Here is a 19,352-nt window from a genome sequence, read left to right as displayed (position 1 = left end):
AGGCTACACACATTAGCTACTGAAAGCAAGCAATGTGCTTAGCCACAGGACATGCTCTGATGTCTAAACTCCTGTCACAGCAGCTTACATGAGTATGGCTCTGCATTTTGACAGGCTCAGGAAGTGGGCTCATGTGAACCTCATGAGGTTCAACAAGGCCAAGTGCAAAGTCCTGCACATGGGTCAGGGCAACCTTTAGTACCCATACAGAATGGAGGATAAAGGATTGAGAGTGAGCCCTGAGGAGAAGGACTTGGGGGTGTTGGTCCATGAGAAGCTCCCTATGACCCAGCTTCAGTGTGAGCTTGAGCCCAGAACCCCCCATGTGCTGGGCTGCACCCCCAGAGCGTGAGCAGCAGATCAGGGAGGGGATCCTGCCCCTCTGCTGTGCTCTGGGGATCATCCAGTCCCAACCCCCTGCCATGGGCAGGGACACCTTTCACTAGACCAGGTTCCTCCAAGCCATCCAACCTGGCTCTACAGATAGGATTTAATGTCTCTTGCACAGGGCAATCAGACATCTCAAAACATGTCTGCAAAAAGAGCTCAGTGATCTCTGAAAGCTCAGCAATACATTGTGATTTAATGCAAACCTCACACAGCAATGGCTTCTTAGCCATGGAGTAGCAGAGGGTTGTTTTTGGAGGCTGAAAGGCATTAACCTTTGTGGCTAAACCCAAAGTGAATTAAAGATGAGTGGATAACCTTCCTAATTAAGGAATCAAATAAACCGGAACTTATATTTCTATCTCTTTCAATTGACAAGACAATAAATTGCTCTTGTCTCTTCACAGAGATTCACTAAGATTCATTATCTCCTTCTGGGGGATCACATCAGCTTTGGCCTTACTACGTGTCAGGTCTTGAATCATTGCTAGCCCCATCTGCCAGCAGAAAGACACCAGCCTGCAACCAAAGCGTGGCAGAAGGGTCCATATGTCCCACTGCAGCTGCCTTTCACATGGAGGAGCTGCAGCCATACTCCAAGCTTCCTTAAAAAGGTAAAGGTCTCCTTTCTAAGAATAAAAATACACTAAAATATTAAAATGAAGCTCTCAAGTCAGGCCACTGCATCAGAAAATCCATCTAAATATAGATGGTACCATATCCTAGCCCTGAGCTACAAGCTCTCCCAGGAGCAGAGCAACGGACACAGCAGTTCAGTATCACTGCTTATTTAGAGAAACAGTTATAAGAACCTGGGGATTTGTGTGTTTCTAGACTGGAAAACCATAAACTGGAGTACATTAGTACAAGAACTGCTGCTCTGGTCTTACCTTCTTTATTCTTACTAGTGTGTTTTGTCTCCATCAGCAAAGAAGTGCTCTGAAATAACTGCTCTAAATGAGTCTTTGAAGACACATCTCTATTTGCAAACCTCATCAAGTTACATGTTAGGCAAGTCCCAAATCTTTACTTCTTAATTTATAGTAAGAATGAATAAACAGAAGGAACTTCCTACAGTGATTACTGTTAGCATGGCTCAGAGGAGGTGAATTACCAGCACTCTTGCTATTACCGGCATTCAGAGGGAGCTGCTAATCTCACCCAGTTCTGGCTTTACACAGGATTTATGTGTTCCAGATAGGGAATTAACGTTAATGGTACTGACTTGGTAGCCAGACACGCACCTGAATGCATCCTTCATCAAACAGCATCAATTTGAGAGATCCAAAACCTTGCAGTTCCTTCTCAATACAGCATACACCAATAGCTGTTAAAGCCAAGAACAACCCAGTTGCACTAGTGCTCAGCTCAAGCTTAGGAACAGGTACAATCATATTACACAGACATTATAACAACTCCCTTGTTTATCCTAGGCACCAGAAGAGGCTGGTCCAGGTTTTAAAAGCACTCCTGATCCAGTAATTCACATGGAATGGGCTGAATCATCCCAGGACATGAATAAAAATGAGAGCATTTAACACTACAACAGACTTTTTTACCATGTAAACTGTGCCACAGATAAGAGTGAGATCAGAAGTGTTTATTCCTTTGTGATGTGGCTTAGCACACAGTACATTATAAAATCCAAGAGAAGGATTTTACCTGTATCCATATATCCTGCTACCTGCAGCAAGCAAAGAATAAATTGTAAGAGTTAAAAGAGTAATAATTCCCTTTAAGTGCATGCTAGAATAGAAAACAAAATAGAGTGCTCATTCTAACCTCACTCACTGTCTAACACAAACTGAGGATATATTTCATATTCTTACATGCTGCAGAATATGATTTTATAATAGGTTTAGAAAGGCATCCAATGGAATTCATGAGCTTTTCCCATTTTATCTTTAAATACAAACTTCTCAGCTCTACAAAGGTTTGTAAATAGAGGCTGTATTCCAGAGTGCCAACCTCGGTGGCATTAACTGAAAACTGACAGAATCTCAGACTGGTTTGGGTTGGAAGGGACCTTAAAGCCCATCCAGCTCCAACCCCTGCCACAGTCAGGGACCCCTTCCACTGGAGCAGCTGCTCCAAGCCCCTGTGTCCAACCTGGCCTTGAGCACTGCCAGGGATGGGGCAGCCACAGCTTCTCTGGGCACCCTGTGCCAGCGCCTCAGCACCCTCACAGGGAACAGCTTCTGTCTAAGAGCTCAGCTCAGTCTCCCCTCTCTTGGGCAGGTTCAAGCCATTCCCCTTGGCCTGTCCCTACAGGCCCTTGTCCCAGGCCCCTCTCCAGGTTTCCTATAGCCCCTTTAGGCACTGGAGCTGCTCTAAGGTCTCTCTACAGCAGTACTCAAGTGGGGTCTCACGAGAGCAGAGCAGAGGGGCAGAATCACCTCCTTCAACCTGCTGCTCACACTTTTGATGCAGCCCAGGAAAATGCCCTTTAACACAATGCAATTAGAGTTTATTATATACCGTTTCAGTAAAGCTAATAGTAGGGAAAGTAAACATCTTTTTTCTTCCATCAAACTGAACATATCCAACACAGCCAATGCACATTTTCAGCTTAGTACCAAATGAAAAGGTACTTTCAGACACCTTGGAAAAAACCCCTTTCATTTTAACAATCCCATCTCCTGCTTGGGAAAACTTTATTAGCTTAAAACCACTGCTCAACTCTGCCCTTTGGCTCCCCAGTCACTGTGCCACTTAGCACAGAGAATAACAAGGAGCAACATAATGGAATACCATTTCTATCGCTGCCAGTCTCTAGGGAAGAGTAATCATCTCTGTACTGTCACTGCTAATGCAAACTACTATCGCTAATCCACTGGGACTGTGAGTAAAATACACAGGGAGATTGTTTTGCTGTTGCCCACCTTTTCTTCCTTCCCTTTTCAAAACCCATCTCTCTCCTGCAGGAGACTCAGAGACACTATTAAGCCCAAAGACAACAAGACATGAAATGAATGAGGCAGGCAGATAAACAGAGCCTGGTTTCTCTGCAAAACCCCTTGTGAAGGTTAACCACAGCACAGACCTAATGCAAACCTGCTTTGTTGAGGGCTATTATTAAATCGCAGTTGCCTGAAGACGCTGCTATTATATTATCTGGCTTGATTCACAGATTGAATTCCAAGCCATGAAAGTGTGAACAGAGTGTGAATGGTTTTATCCATACTGCCCACAACCATTTATTAATACAGCAAAAGAAATTATCTTCTGCAACAACCTTATGTTTTAAAGCTGCATGCAATAAAGTGATAAAGCAAACAAGATTTGATTCCTTGGCTTTACTAATAAGCAGGTTTTCAGTAATGACACATAAATCAAGATAGCCACAGCATAGATTAACTTGCTTTGGGTAGGTAAGAGCTAAGATGTAATGTCTTTGTTTTACAGGAAATTACTAGGCATACATTTTATGGTGTTTATTCCACTCCATATGAAAAGCAGAGCTAGTTTCAACTTACATCAAGAAGTTTAATTTATAGATGGACAGACAGATAAATAGACAATTTAAAGATCTAAAGGCAAGTTCTTAGCCTTTAGTGTAAAGTCAAGGGATGCTCATTCAAACACCTGCAGGAAAGATATATGGGCAATCACTGCAGAGTGTCAGAGTGCAGTGAGCATATAGAATAACATGGTGAAACAAGCCAGTGGCATCTCCCAGCCATGGGGACGGATCCATGATGGATTGACAGAGTAACTTGGAAGAGCTGGAAAGAATCACAAAACCAAGCTGGGGCTAACAGAGCTCCCCGACAAGGTTTCATATCTGTCATATATCTACCATGACTATTCCAATGATTTCTTTACCCTGTTTTGCCCAAAAGACCATCTACTGAAAACCCAAGAGATGCAAAGTCTGAGGGGGAAAGAAATAACCCAAACACTAATTCCTCTCTCTCCTTTCCTCCACATCACTGTTTCCCTCAAACTAAACCCATTCAAATTCAAATTTGGGCTTCACCACAAAGTTGCTATTGATCAGTTGTCACTGAGCAATCAAAGAGCACGAGCATCAGCAACAAACCTGTTGACCCAGAAGAATGTGGACCAGTTCCCCACTGAATCTTAGTCCTCTAATCTGTCTGACAACACTAACAAAAGGTGTCAGCCCGAAAGAGGCAGCTGGAGGAGGAGGAAGAAGGAAGGCTCACAAAGGAAGAAAGGAGAGCTGAGAAGAGAGGAGCTCCACGAGGCAAAGAGGCAGAGAGAAAGGTTTTCCCATCAGAAAGGAGCAGGTGACATTCAGGAGGGTCACGGTGTACAGAAAATGAACCAGGAGATTGAAAGGTTTTGGTGGAAGCACTGACTTTGAAAACAGCCCTTGATCTATTTTCTACACTGAAATGTTTCCTTCACAAGGCCCAAACACCACACATATAAAGGAACGAGCTGCATCCACCCCCTGAAAATGAGGGAACATACGTTTGAGACTTGTATCAACTATTTCTTCTCCTGTGAGCTTCCAATTTGTTGGCATATTAAGTTGTTTCCATGCTGCTACGTGTTAGGCATGAGGTACAAAGCCAGCCTGGATGTCTTGAACTCAACCATATTACACATTTCTTACTCATTATAATGCAGCTCAGAACCTGATCCAACATGCAGCCTCCTATGCTCCCCCAGGCCAAATCCTCCTCTGCTTTAAATTTGTTTAATACCATGGAAGTACATTTATTTTAACTAAATGAGGATCTGACTCCAAGTTCATTCTACTGCGAGTTAGTAAATATGAGGCAATATTGAAATCCTAATTCATTCCAACAGTAGCCAAAGGCAACTCTGGACATCAAAACTGGTTTTAATTTAGGAAGAAATGGCCATGGGTTAATTACCAGTGTTAAAGGATCTTTAGCATCACGTGGACAATGCCACCAAAGATGTGTTAGCTTGTGTTGCTGGTGTGTTACACGGTGCTCCTACAGGGATGGAAACACAGAGATGGAAGATCTTGGTTTTCCAGGCTAACAAACAAACTGTTATTGGTAAAATCAGTAAGAACTGTAAAAGAAAACCCCAAACCCAAACAGTTTATTTTCTCATTAGACCTGAAACTGCAATTTCTTCCAAGCAGAACACACACGCCTGCAGGTCAGGTGAGGCTGCACCTTGAATCCTGTGTTCAGTTCTGGGCCCCTCACCACAGGAGACCTTGAGGGGCTGGAGCGGGGCCAGAGAAGGGCAATGGAGCTGGTGCAGGGCCTGGAGCACAAGAGAGATGGGGAACGGCTGAGGGACCTGGGGGGTTCAGATGGAGAAGAGAAGGCTCAGGGGGGACCTGATGGCTCCCTCCAAGTGCCTGCCAGGAGGATGGAGCCACGAGGGGCTGGGCTCTGCTCCCAAGGAACAAGGGATGGGACAAGAGGAAACGGCCTCAAGCTGCACCAGGGCAGCTTTAGATGGAGCTGAGGAACAATTCCTGCCCCACAGGGTGCTCAGGCATTGGAACAGGCTGCCCAGGGCAGGGCTGCAGGCACCGGCCCTGCAAGTGTTCACACAGCGTGGAGACGAGGCCTCAGTGCCATGGGTTAGGGGTGGCCTTGGCAGGGCTGGGAATGGTTGGACTGGATGAGCTTGAAGGGCTTTTCCAACCTGGTTGATTCTTTGATTCTTCCTCCTATTCCCTTCTGGTTTTCTGAGTGCTTTGGAAAAGCAGGACTATACTCCCTTCCCAACCCTGCATATCCCCAAAGACTTTATCATGACTATTCTAACTTCTTTGTAGAGTCTTCATTTCAGACATGATGTCTGAAGAGCCACATCTGAACCCCTACAACCACAATTATTCCTCTTTCTCAGCAGGCAGCAAAGGCAGCTCCTGGGTAAGTTCCCAAAATTAGGAAGGAGGAAGCTCATACCAGCATATATTTTAGAGGAAGGTCTTAATGTATACCTCATCCCTTTCTTTATCCATCAGAACCACTTTTATTTACCTACAGGGAAGGTTTCAAGGCTCAGCTCTTTGTTTTGGATTTTGCTTCAGTTTGATTCAACAAACAAATCTCTTGTTTTTCTCTTTCATGTAATATTACAGCAAACCAAAAGGGGAGGAAAACATCTACAAGCAAACTGAGCCTCAAAGCTACATGAGTCCAAGCAGTTATACACCCCCAGCATCAATATTTAACTGCCTTGTTTTGGTAAAGCATCTTCTTGATTCACACTAAGGGGCTGATTCACATTTGTATCATCACCATTTCAGTCTACTCTCATCACACTGACATTGAAGTCTACCAATTAGGGTTGGGAGAAAACAATGCTGAAGGAAGGTTGGGTATCACCAGCTTAGAACAGTTCAAATCAGATCCATTTAATGCATATTGGGAACTGCTGCTGGTAGCTACACTCATACATACTCATAAGTACTGATGGATTAGCCACAGGTTGGTCAGAGTTTTCTATCAAGCCAAAAGAAACAGGTTTTAAAATGACAATTTCTCCAATCAAGTGAAGTATTTCAGAAGACACAGTCATATAAAATCAACATCAAACACTGATTTTCCTACAGATAGCAACTTCTTTAGTTAACATCAGTGAGCATCATGGGGGGGAAGGTGTAAGCAAGATGCACACAGAACTCTGATGTCAAAACTTGAAAGTAGTCACGGCTCCCATGGTGCATTATAAACAACATTGTTACAGCCTTGGAACAATTCAAACTTACATTTAAACACAGGGATGAAAAGCATGAAAACACTGAATTTATGAAGACATCAGAAAACACATCAAATTGGGTGACTCAGTGAGTATCTGCATAACTAAAGAGGAGCAGATGTCTTCCTACAAAGGGGCCTGATCATTTCAACTGCTCCTTTCTGCGACCTGCCATATCCTGCTCATCTTCCTCATCTACAACATATGGTTTGTACAGAGCTCATGGCCCCTGATCTGCTATAAAAACATAGTAAGCTTGGTAATCTGTACATGTTTTAACACATACACAAATGTAAAGTGCTCAGATGCCTCATTGATCAGGAAATTAGAAACACTTCCTAACAAATACCATAAGGTTTTAAGGGTATGTGTCTACTGACAAAAATACTTATCAAATATCTCTTCAAAGCCTATACAATTTGGGAATAAAAACGATTGTATAAAGTGACAGAATTCCCTGACCAAACACTTCTCATAGGATCTCAGAATGGTTTGGCTTGGAAGGGCCCTTCAAAGCTCATCTAGTTCAACCCCCTGCAATGAGCAGGGACATCTTCAACTAGATCAGGCTGCCCAGAACCACATCCAGCCTGGCCTTGGATGCCTTCAGTGCTTCAGAGCCTGCAGTCCACAGGATGCTTTTTCCCCCCAGGTACTTTCTTTTCTACTGCAGCACATTAGAACCCACACCTGCACCTCTCAATATGATGTTCACAGAGAGACTGATGGGATGTTTTCCTCGTAATTCTAGACAAATGTTTTTCTTCCTGGCAGTGAAGTGTAAAGGTGATCCCAGCCAAGCCCTGAATGCAACTTGTTCTTCCGAGGAACACGCGTTAAAATCAATTACTTTCTCCTAGAATCATAGAATCCCAGACTGGTTTGGGTTGGAAGGGACCTTAAAGCTCCTCCAGTTCCAACCCCTGCCATCCAACCTTCCACTGGAGCAGCTGCTCCAAGCCCCTGTGTCCAACCTGGCCTTGAGCACTGCCAGGGATGGGGCAGCCACAGCTTCTCTGGGCACCCTGTGCCAGCGCCTCAGCACCCTCACAGGGAACAGCTTCTGCCTCAGATCTAACCTAAATCTTCCCAGAAATCATGCAGAGTATCAAACTGGATAACTATGAATTATGCCTGTGCTATACCAGCCACCATAGAGAAGAGCTCACACCATATAAAGGACTTGAGGCTCAAGGAACAAAATGAAAAATGCCTTGTAGATTTGGACAAACTTTTGGTCAAACTCCTCAATATTCTCCTTGAATCAAGAGCATTTGCAAACGTACCAGCAGATACATTTCTCTTCACCAAAACCCAGTTCTCCAAGTCAATGAGATGTGTGTTGCCTATAGAGAGACACCAGATAATACCTGGAAATCAAGTAGCAAAGCCTCAGTTTTTCCATCACAGTTCACTAGTCACAGCCAAGTTTTTCCAGTGGTTTTCTTGCCAGAAGCAGAGCAAAAAAAGGTTCAATTCAGCCAAGTGATGAGAAGGACAGTTTTCATTTGCTTTGTAGGTTTATTTCTAGGAGGTTTCCAACCAATCTCCACTAATAAACAGCTCTATTAAAGAAAAGAGAAACTAACTTTTAGGAGCAGATGAAAGCAGAAAATTGTGTAAAGGACAAAATTGCTTCCCCTTTTTCTGCCATCAGTCTTTGACCTCCAATGTATTTCCAGCTTGGGGAGATCTGAGTGGGAAAAGCTGGGAAATGAAACCCATTTCTGCTCTGTGAGAGTAGCACAGGTCCTGCTTTCCTCAGTCCCTAACTTTCTGAAGCCTGCAGAGCACACCCCAAACACTCTTCTTGCTTGAGGCCCCAGTTAAAGCAGCAAGAGCTAAACACAGAGTTAATCCTAAGCGATGCAAGCACCCAAACAGACAGCCTCTCCTTTAGTGTGATTGCAATGGCTAAGAATGAAACCTCTTAAATGGGGGGGGTTTAATGGAGATAGAAGGGAAACACAAATGATATGGGCTTTAAGGGACTATCAGAAACACCTAATAATGAACTGCAATCAAAATGACTGGAAAAAAGGGTCTTTATCCCCCACAAGATTCACCCTTTCTCTCTAAAGACATAAACAAATCCAGGATTCTACACAAAGAACCTTCTTTGTTGCCCACAATGATGTGGAAGATCCCGCACACTCAAGACTTCTCAGGCACCCAACAATGTCCCACATTCACCACTCCCATTTCCAGACTCACCATCACTCATTCTCATTTCCAGATCTTCAAACCCAGCTGTGATGGTGAATAACCTTCTTCCCTCCCTCAGCCTTCTGTTTCTCACACCAAAACAGTGAGAAACTTCCTCTACAGCCAAGTTTGCTACAAATCTGAGCATGTCTCCCTCAGCACACTCCAGATCAGGCTTTTAGTGTCTAAGTGCTACTAATGCAAGCTATTTTTATCATGTTCACATTCTTTGTATCCCATCTTCCTACCTAGGAGACAACAGGGCTGTTATGTGATTCCATAAATGAGAATGAAGCAGATGCAGACACAGAGATATCAGCCTTGCCCCCAAGAAGCAATTAGAGTTTGCTCACTCCTGTACCTCCCAAAACATCCAAATGTGCCATCAGGGAAGCCTGTAATGTCTGTCTCTGAACATATTTACTTAGTCCAGCAGTTGATTCCCCCCTCCCATCCTCCTCTCCAAACAATCCTTGTAGCAAAGGTTTTCTGCAGAGAAACGAGAACAAATTTTGCCCAGGAAGGTGGAAATGTTGGCATCTGTATGATTAAATCAGCCTGTGTGAGGTTTCCAGCTCCTCCTTTCATTAGGTAGCAATGGGCTGCTTGTCTTCAGAGATGTGTATACAGTGGTAGAAAAGATCTCTAGTAGTTTTGCTGATGCCATCCTCCTCCTCCTCCTAAAAATAACCAAGTGAAGCTATTCCTGCAAGATGCCTTTCATACCCCACGTGAGCTGATGTGAAACAGCTCCTGCATACCCAAACATACAGAAAGCTTTATAATCCTACACAGGAATGGATTTATTTCACCAGAATGAAACAAGAAACTGAACAGAAGACACGTATCTTCCTATACAAGTGGGAATTCCAAGCAGCTGAATGATATGTAAATTATATTTGTTTTTAATGTGTGGGCTTAGTTGGAAAAGAGCCACATTAAAAACAGCCCCTTTCCTCGTTCAGCCCATCTGCTGTGTGCACGTGCATGTGGAGCAAACGAGATTTGATGACTAAAGGGTGGTTTCAAACCATCTTGCAGTTTTTCTCTAGAAGCTGTTTTCTACTGAATGTATTTGTTTTCATTAGAAGAACCTGGAAACCCACCTGAAAACAGAAACACTGCATCCAACTGGGAACTGAATTGAGATGCCTCATTTTTTGCTGTTTCTAATTCACATCTTCCACGATGTGATGAGATCTGATCCCAGCGGATACTCCTAAGATGCTCCACAGTGACTCAACCACAAGGTGAAAGGCTGCATCTAACCAACATCTGGACTCTTTATCGTGTCTGAAAGATCACTGATACCATCAAATCACTGAATGGTTTGGGTTGGAAGAGACCTTAAAGCTCATCCAGTTCCAACCAGAATGGCAAAGCCAAACTCTGTCTTCTCTTATGCTCCAGCCCAGCATTATCTCCCCTGAGCGAATATACCTACTGATGCATACAGAAAGGTGCTGCTGAGACACTAATGGAGACACAGAAGATACTAAACGAGGGACAGAATTGTTTGCTCCTGGAAGGGATGGAAAGCAGCAAACTCCAGAAGGAGTTAATCTGCAAGACTCACGATTGCAACAAAATACATCTTATTTTTAAAACATGTGCTGGATTATTGACAGCTTAAAAAGCACAGAAAAACTGAAGTACAAATCACTCCATTGTCATTTTACCATTTTATTGTTATTCATGTTTGTACTTTTCAAATGCTCCATCAAGAAATGGAAAGAAGAGTCTCCAGACAGGTTCTTATTACTTTCATGCCCCAAGTGTGTCTGCTTTAGAGTACACCAGTAGTAAGTGAATTGTGATTCTGAAAAAGGACTTGCAAGGTTTTTTCTATGTGTATTTTTTAATGAAGATTTCCTGAGTGTGAAACCTAAATTGAGTGTAAAATGTTGAAATGTTTCCCTCTGAGCAGGAAGCCCTTCTGAAAAGCAAGTGCAAAACCAGAAGAAACACAAGTGCTGCAGTGGCAGTCAGTCATCTGTGCCATCCTTGGTCACACCATCATCAACTCTCACAGCTTTTCATAGAATCCCAGACTGGTTTGACTTGGACCTTAAAGCTCATCCAGTTCCAACCCCTGCCGCGGGCAGGGACCCCTTCCACTGGAGCAGCTGCTCCAAGCCCTTGTGTCCAACCTGGCCTTGAACACTGCCAGGGATGGGGCAGGTACAGCTTCTCTGCCACCCTGTGAGAGCATCCCAGCACCCTCATAGTAAAGAATGTCTTTTTAATACACCAGAATTCCTAACATCCCAGAACAGGAACCAGACACTCTAGCTAAGCCATCTTCTGTGTGTTGCTCCAATTGCCCCAGTCATCATCTGTCCCTGTGCCACCCCCCAAAAAAAAATTCCAACTGTATTTCAGGCCTGGATAATCAGTCAAGTTGCTTGAAAATAAAGAAAGAAATCAATCACTTGCCAGCCTTGTGTAATTTTGTCATTTGAGTCCTGACCAGCTCTACAGCCTTCATGCACACCCGCAATGGCCATATTCCTTCACTATGCTTGGACAGGAAATCCAAACACATTCTGAGAGGTTTAAAATCCAAACCCCAGAACAGCCTTCAGCAGAATACTTCAGCTACAGAGCAGAAAGCGTGCCCTGGAATGGATTTTGCTACCCAGTACAGAAGGAAGCACAGGTATCCTATATATTCTATGATTATATTCTAATTATATAATTATAATTTCTAACTATATAATTATAGAATATATGATATTGTATAATATATTCTATGATTCTATCCCAACAGCCAGCAAATCCCACATAGACGGGACATGGGATTGCTCACAGCTCTTGCTGTTCATACCTCCAATGTGATGCTTCAGACTGAGCTAACACAGCTGCTTCCTCACTGCTGGTCTCATTACATTCAGTTCCCAGTGCTAAGCACGTTGTTAAGCACTGTAATTCTTTCTTTATTAGATTCAGGTATATAAACGGCATCCAAGGGAGCACTGAACATTTTGGTCATTATTATGAACTCGAGCTGTGTTCATCTGCCTGCTGAGATGTTGATCACCAACATACCCCACGCTCCTGTGGGACCCATTATTTATCTTATTACATTTTACAGTGTGGAGTAAATAAATAGCATTAAAGTGCTAAATTCATTCATTGAGATGGTTTGTATTCGCATATTGGAGCCGTTCCTTAAATCAAGGAACTGCTGTTAATAGGTACTCGATGAAGATGTGCAACACATTCATTTTAATACGGCTGTAATAAAGCAAGCCTGCTCTGAACTGAGGATGACATTTCGCATGTGGGGAGAAGGACAGTGACACTTTAATATCTCCACTTCCACAGATCAACTCTATCACATGCAGCCCAAGAGGGCTGTATTAATTATTATGGTGTCATCGCTAAGAAATTAATTTCAGTCATTATTAGAGTGTGCCCATTAAGCTTGGCTGTTTGAGAGATGGGCTCAGATAGTCCTACACACTGGGAGGAAATATAAGCACGGTGAAAACTAGGCAGTGATGCCACCATTGCCATCTTAAAACATTTAGCAATCATTATGCAATTAGCCACAGCATTAGCAGGTAGGACACCTACTTGGTCCTTCTGCTGCATTAGACTTACTGCACAGCAACACTAAGTCTGCTTTAACTGCACTAACATTATATAAGTCACCAGGGTAAAATTTATACTGGAATGGACTATTTAGAGCTTTATGTACTGTGCATGGAGACACTACACAACTTATGCTCCTTTAAAGCAAATATTACTTCAAGAAATGGTCTGCCAAGAAGTAGGCACTAGGATTCCTATTTCTCCTCCCCACCCACTCTGGGGAATAAACAGTATTTAGACTACAAAACTGAATGCATTTTTCATTCTAAGTTTGTTTTTGACCTCTAAAGTGCCCAAGCCTACAAACAGAACAGGTTCCTCCACACAAATAAGTCATCCCCCACCTGTGTTTAAGAAGAGCTGTTCTTTATAGAGCTAGCAGCATGATGTTGCTTTGTCTCCTATGTCATATTTATTAATTTGTATTAGTAAAATGGTTTTCTTAGAATCACAGAATGGCTTGGGTTGGAAGGGACCTTATCATCCAGTTCCTACCCTCTGCCACAGGCAGGGACACCTTCCACTAGAGCAGCTTGCTCCAAGCCCCATACAACCTGGCCTTGAACACTGCCTAAGGGAAGAACTTCTGCCTAATGTCTGATCTAAATCTACCCTCTATGTTGAAACCAAATGACTTCATACACACTTGCCAAGAGTGTTACTATCAGGTATATGGATAAGCTGTGAGGAAAAAAGACAACAAACTTTGTCTTACCAAGTGATGGAAAGGAAAGGTTATATTCGGTTATTCCTCAACCAACACTGGACAAATTGCTTTGCCCTTCTTCACACTTACTCATGTGATACAGATAGCAACCACAACCCCTCCCTTTAGACTTAGTTTTGCTTCCTAATTAAATTCAGGAGAGGCAGCAAGAGAAATTTAGTGTCACTACTGAGCCAAGCCTGTACAGAGAGAGCTCTTATTCTCTATTTCTCTTTGGAAGAGCACTTCAGCTTAGAGACAAGGTACAGGCAGAACACTCTTGTCCTGCTCACAGATGGCCAAGATCATCCTGTGACTCACCAGATACATCCATCAGAAGCTGACTGCTCCAGAAAACCCAGGGATTGAAATGATCAAGGAAACTTCCCCTTCTTCTAAATACACCAATAATCAACCATAGTCTACAGAAACTTACATTTAATCTGTGTTGACATCCCAAAACAGTGGGTAACATCATAGAAAACTATTTATTAGAGCTAATCCTCAAAGACCAGCAAGTATAGACAAAATAAAGGTGAAAGGGTAGACAACAGGAAGACAGCCAGCTCAGGAGTGAAAAAGGAGGTGTTGTCAGTGTGTTGTTACATGGATGAGTGAAGCAATGCCATTCCAGACGCATCCCTCCTGTCCAGCTCCAACCATTTATCTCAACATGACACAGTAAAATAACATTTATAAATGTTAATGATTGTTTCCAAAGGTCAGGTCAGTATTTTCTGTTGGGGGGAACCAAATACATCTCAGCACCAGGTCACTACGGGACAGCATTGACATTAAAGAGGAGGAGCTGCAACACTTGTAGAGGTGAATTTGTTACTGATATGCAGCCAAGAGAGATAAAAATTGGCCAACCTCGCAATAACGTATGACTTCAAACCTATTGATTTAAGCATAAAAATAATAATTATTCTTATAATAAATTACCCCAAGAAATAGGTAAATAGGGTCACTTTGTATTTTTGTATACTTTAATACTTTGATTAGAGAAGTCTAAGGGATAGCTGTGAACTCAGCACAAGCTCTGAAGTTCTGCCTTTAAAGCAGAGATAAAAAAGCTTAAAGGTGACTTCTACTTTTCGTCTTCTGTCCCCTCTCTTCCACTGACACACACATTTCAATATATTTAAATGACTTAATCTTGCTAGTCGTGTTAAGGACAATAGAAAGGGCTTCTTCAAATACATAGCAAATAAAACTAACACAAGAGGCAATATAGGCCCACTGCTGAACGAGGTGGTAGCCCTGGAGACAGAGGATATAAGGAAGGCAGAGGTGCTGAATGCCTTCTTTGCCTCTGTCTTTACTCCTGCAGACTCTCCCCGGGAAGAACAACCCCATGTACCAGTACAGGTTGGGGGCTGACCTGCTGGAAAGGAGTGAAGGGGAAAGGGACCTGGGGGTCCTGGTGGATAGGAGGATGACCATGAGCCAGCAATGTGCCCTTGTGGCCAAGAAGGCCAATGGCATCCTAGGGTGCATTAGAAAGGATATGGTTAGTAGGGCAAGAGAGGTTCTCCTCCCTCTCTACTCTGCCTTGGTGAGGCCACATCTGGAATATTGCATCCAGTTCTGGGCCCCTCAGTTCAAGAAGGACAGGGAATTGCTTGAAAGAGTCCAGCACAGAGCCACAAAGATGATGAAGGGAGTGGAACACCTCCCTTATGAGGAGAGGCTGAGGGAGCTGGGTCTCTTTAGCTTGAAGAAGAGGAGACTGAGGGGTGACCTCATCAGTGTTTACAAATATGTAAAGGGTGGGTGTCAGGACGATGGAGCTAGGCTTTTTTCAGTGATATCCAGTGACAGGACAAGGGGCAATGGGTGTAAACTGGAGCATAGGAGGTTCCACGTTAACATCAGGAATAACTTCTTTACTGTAAGAGTGACAGAGCACTGGAATAGGTTGCCCAGGGAGGTTGTGGAGTCTCCTATGTTGGAGATATTCAAGGCCTACCTGGACAAGTTCCTGTGTGATGTACTCTAGGTTACCCTGCTCTTGCAGGGGGGTTGGACTAGATGATCTTTCCTTGTCCCTTCCAACCCTTGGGATTCTGGGATTCTGTGAAAAGAGTAACTGGCACTGAATATAAGACTCTGCAATGTGGTCTTGAAAGAAGACCACAGGTTCCATTAAAACCAGACACACAACACCATGCTATGGTAAAACCAAACAAAACCATGCTTCTATTTTCAAGGGTATTGAAACTTCAATTTTGTAATAAAATGAATGACAATTGCCCATTTCCTTTCATGATTCTACTGCATTAATCCTTGAGGCACTTCTAATAGAAATTCATAGCCCAAGAAGAGTGGGCTTCATCTCAACCCACGATCAACTCATGAACATGAGACATCAGCTCACGATTCGAAGGAACACATGTAAATGCAATGCACCCAACCTCAAGACAACATAGATGTTATTAGATCCATTAAATTTCAAGCTTCCTCCAAATTCCTACCTGTTTCCAAAGCTCCTCTGCATACAATTAACATTTCAGTTTATCATGTCCAGCCCTTTGCAGACTGGCTTATCAAAATGCTTTAATATTTGCCCTAGAAGTACAAGTATCAACTTGGTGTTGAGGCAACAGAGGAAGTGACAGAATGGAAAATAGGAATAAGAAGTTTGAGGTACATGGTAGATCATAGGGGGCCTACAAGGATGCTGGAGAGGGACTCTTCATTAGGGACTGTAGCGATAGGACAAGGGGTGATGGGTTCAAATCAAAACAGGGGAAGTTCAGGTTAGACATAAGGAAGAAGTTCTTCCCTGTGAAGGTGCTGAGGTACTGGAATGAGTTGCCCAAGGAAGTTGTGAATGCTCATCCCTGGCGGTGTTCAAGGCCAGGCTGGATGGAGTCTTGTGTGCCACGGGTTAGTGTGAAGTGTCCCTGCCCATGGCAGGGGGCTGGGACTGGATGATCTTAAGGTCCTTTCTAACCTAAACCATTCTATGATTTTATAGAATCACATAATAGCTTAGGTTGGAAGGGACCTTCAAAGGTCATCTAGTCATATCCCTATGTATGTTTCACTTAGGACTTACAAGCAAGGAAACTCATTACCCAGAGACTGACACAGTCTAAGCTTAACCAAAGAGTTCATGTAAGGTTTATCAATATCAGAACCTTGGACTCTTTACCTAAGAGACATTTGCATGTCATCATATAAATATAACATGCACACACACAGTTCATCATCTTCGCCAGTGGACACTGATACTAGGGAAATTCTAGGATCAATGAGAAAAATCAGTGGTTTTATAAAGCACCCACAAAGCTGAAAGACTCCATGTAGATGGAAAATGGGAAGCAGGATAATTAGGTCATGTCCTTGCAGACACTTATTTCACTAGGCAGAGAATCAGATTGTGCTCTCTGTGTTATATGCAATTCAGAAGTACATTCATACAGTACTTACCCGCAGATGGAATTTAGCTGTGGGAACAGATATTCCCACCTCTTTGACATGCAAAGCCAGAGCAAGTTTCTCCCTGTAGTTATATATATCCTTAAGGACAATGTGCAGATTTCATTATCAGTTGAGCTTTGGTCCTTCTACATGAGATGAGGATGTGACTGTTCAGCAATACCCTGATAATCCCTTGCTGAGGCTCATACCTACAGACATGTGCTCCTGACTACTTGTGCATCACTTCTGGTTCCTGTTCCCCATCTATAATACAGGAGTAGAATGAACAGGGTATGATGATAAGTTCAGTAAGAAAGAAGTTGGCTAATAAGACCCACCTCAATTAAAGCAGTGTTGCAAAGTTCTAGTCACCTGCCCCCTTAGGGTGAGCAAGGTTTGTGTTGTGGATATTTAAATGGAACTGCCCTTGCCCAGATCCTAAACACTTTGTCTATCCTCTTAAGAAACAACACATTCCCATGAGGCTTTTCCTGCTGATGTACTATGGATTCAACAGGTAAGGCTCCACAGCACTGAAAATTATGGGGACTGGGAGACAAACTTCCAAAGCATCAATGATCAGGTCTTCTAGGCTAAAAATGTGACACGAATTTAAGCTGTGTTTTACTTTGTGATCTGTAATGTTAAGAACATCAGTAACATCTCAAGGGGAAGAGAGAACCAAATGTCCCATCTCATCTTTCTGTGAAGCCTTGCTCCAGGGCCTCTTGCTCCCATTCACACCTTCAGACCTAAATTCCTCTGGTTTTCTGATAACACTTCTGCAGCAGCAACTGAATGGAGAACCTCAGTGCTCTGCATCTGTTGGATGATGCTTTCATTGAAATCCCCTCCATCCTCTAACTCTACCTCACATATTCCTGGGGGGCCTGATGATGTGCTCTAAAATCCTCTCTGAGGACACTAGGAAACAGCTGGTTTGACTCTCACACTAACACAGCTCAGCACCCCCAGTAACTCATGAATATACATCCTCTTAATTCATCTTGCTCTGGATTTCATAAAAGATAGACCAACCAACATTCCCTATTAAAACCCAAGTGATGCTTAAGTCACACGCCCTATGCCAACAATTCAGTACAAGTGCCTTTTGGGCCAACATTGTTTTTGAGATGCCACGCAAGAAAGACAACCATAGAGCTTGAAACTTCACTTCTTGCTATACCCCTTGGCCACCTCTATACACCTCCTAGATCAATATCGATGGAGCTGAACAAAGGGAAAAGCATCAGTACACTTTGTAATGATGAACACTAATGGCCTGTGACAGAACTGCTTTCTCTGGGGTGGCTTGTCATGCAAGGTGGGAATTTATCCCCCAACTTTGTCATGACATGGACATCAAAAACGTCAAAAGATTTAGTGTAAAAGGCACCTCCAGGCTAAGTTTAAGGTGACTTCTATGGTCGTGTTTTGCTTTGCTTTTTTTCCCCTCAATACGTTTTGCTTCTAAAGGGGGATACTGCACATACAATTATAAACCCAAATGCCGCAAGGAATGGATTTGTACTAACATGCCCCAACCATTCTGCTACTCACAAACCCAGCTGGTTCCTGTGGCTGCACTGGGGCTCTCTAGGTCTTCTTCTTGAGGGGATACCTGCTGGCTCCGTATCTCTCAATGAATGACACCATCTTTGTTATTGTGCAATTATCTTGCAAAATCATAGAATCAGTGTTCAAAAAGAGCAACTAAATGACAAGACACATGAGATGGGAGAATTCAAACATATGGTTTAAATGTCACCACCACCACCATTGGCACAGTAAAAGCCATCAGAAACTGGCAAAAACTAAAAGTGCTCCATATAATTAGGTATTTAATGAGGACACCAAAGCATTAGTAATGGATCATTTCAAATTTGGGAATTCAAAGCATATAAACTAAATAAAAACCTTTCTATTTCTGTAGCACTATGTGCAAAAAGTATTAACTGATGAAAATAACTTCCTCTGAACCACAATTTTAACACCCTCGGGGAGCAGCACCACTTTGTAGCTGAGAATATGGGGAAAAAAGGTCTAAATAAGGCTCCCAAAATCCATCTCTCATAGAGAAAGCAATGAAAAAGGAATAATTGGTCTAGTGGAAGGTGTTCTTGTGGCAGGGGGCTGGAACTGGATGATCTTAGGTCCTTTCCAACCCAAATCATTCCATGATTTTAAAGTCTCCCTCTCAGACCTCTGCTTCAGTGACGACTTTGGAGCAGCAAAGGTCCTGGTGGAGAAGGAATTCGAGTGCTAATGCAGCATAGCTTCAATGTGGACTTTGAGCAGGAGAAGCCAGGATAGAAGGAAACCTTTGCCAGTGAATATGGCTTTGAAGGCATCTTGCTGG

At 43.1% G+C, this 19,352-nt stretch overlaps 1 protein-coding gene across 2 annotated transcripts in view; it reads right to left on the bottom strand.

The window, feature by feature from the left end:
• Positions 1 to 19,352, bottom strand: part of EXOC4 (exocyst complex component 4) — a 380,270-nt gene that overhangs the window by 163,079 nt on the left and 197,839 nt on the right. The window lies entirely within an intron of this gene.

This window comes from Melopsittacus undulatus, chromosome 5 (genome assembly GCF_012275295.1).
Source record: "Melopsittacus undulatus isolate bMelUnd1 chromosome 5, bMelUnd1.mat.Z, whole genome shotgun sequence".
In the NCBI taxonomy this organism is placed as follows: Eukaryota; Metazoa; Chordata; class Aves; order Psittaciformes; family Psittaculidae; genus Melopsittacus; species Melopsittacus undulatus.
The sequence above is the reverse complement of the archived record's forward strand: the minus strand, read 5'-3'. Positions and strand labels throughout refer to the sequence as shown.